The sequence below is a fragment of the Tupaia chinensis genome, unplaced genomic scaffold (genome assembly GCF_000334495.1).
Source record: "Tupaia chinensis unplaced genomic scaffold, TupChi_1.0 Scaffold149964_2, whole genome shotgun sequence".
In the NCBI taxonomy this organism is placed as follows: Eukaryota; Metazoa; Chordata; class Mammalia; order Scandentia; family Tupaiidae; genus Tupaia; species Tupaia belangeri.
In genome coordinates this window covers 2,146,949-2,147,971 of record NW_006209806.1, presented here as the reverse complement: position 1 = coordinate 2,147,971, position 1,023 = coordinate 2,146,949, and the positions used below count along the sequence as shown (strand labels likewise).

Genomic DNA, 1,023 nt, shown 5'->3' with positions numbered 1-1,023 from the left:
TTAAAAATTATAGGGAACCAGCAGTTAGCGTAATGGCTATGTCACTGGACTCCCATGTAATCAACCGCGGTTCGTGTCCCGGACCCGGTGACTTAAAACGCACGCCGGGCACGGGTGCATGCGTGCCCAAGATCCCGAGAGGAGAATGGAGGAGAAGGGATTGCGGCGTGACCATCCCCCCTGGGGGGTGATTTCTCGCTTTCTGTCTCTCTGTCTCTGTCTGGCGAGTGCACATGCCCTATAGCGAAAACCTCTCCAAAAAAAAAATAAAACTTTAAACAGAAGGGCTGGCCCGGTGGCCTTGTGGTTAAGGGAGCCAGACCCCATGTGGCCAACCGCAGTCCAGGCGCCAGCTACGGTGCCTTGAAAACACGCAGGGCACTTGTGCATGCGTGCCCCAAATCCTGATGGGGTGCAGAGATGGAGAAGGGACTGCCGTGTGACCACACTGTGGCGGTTTTCTCTCTCCCTCTCTGTCTTGTTGGTGAATGTACTGCCCTCTTGCAAATAATTTTTTTTTTCCCAGAGATATTTTTGCTATAGGGAATGTGCTCTCACCAGAGACAGAAACAGAGACTTTAAGCGAGTAATCACCCCCTGGGGGGTGGCCACACCACAATCCCTTCTCCATTCTCCTCTTGGGATTTTGGGCACATGTGCACACATGCCCAGTATGGTTTTCAAGGTGCTAAGTCTGGGACTTGAACCACAGTCAGCCATGTGGGAGTCCAGCGCCTTCACCACTTTGCCACCTGCTGGCCCTGTTTGTTTTGTATTTTCTAGAGGAGGAGATGAGGGGAAGTGAGAAAGCACCCTCTGCGTGGGATGGCCACGTGTGGTCCCCTGTCCATCTCTCAGGATTTGGGGCGTGCACGCATTTGCACCTGGTGTTTGTCAAGCCGCCGGGGCTGCGACTCCGGCTGCACTGTTGCCCAGGCGGGGCTCAGCCACCTTAACCACCACGACATAGGCTGGCCTCAGAATTAGAAAGCAAGGAAGGAAAAGGAAAACTCAGTCACTCCT

General features: G+C 53.9%; 1 protein-coding gene across 1 annotated transcript in view; it reads left to right on the top strand.

The window, feature by feature from the left end:
- Positions 1 to 1,023, top strand: part of DPP9 (dipeptidyl peptidase 9) — a 63,986-nt gene that overhangs the window by 59,134 nt on the left and 3,829 nt on the right.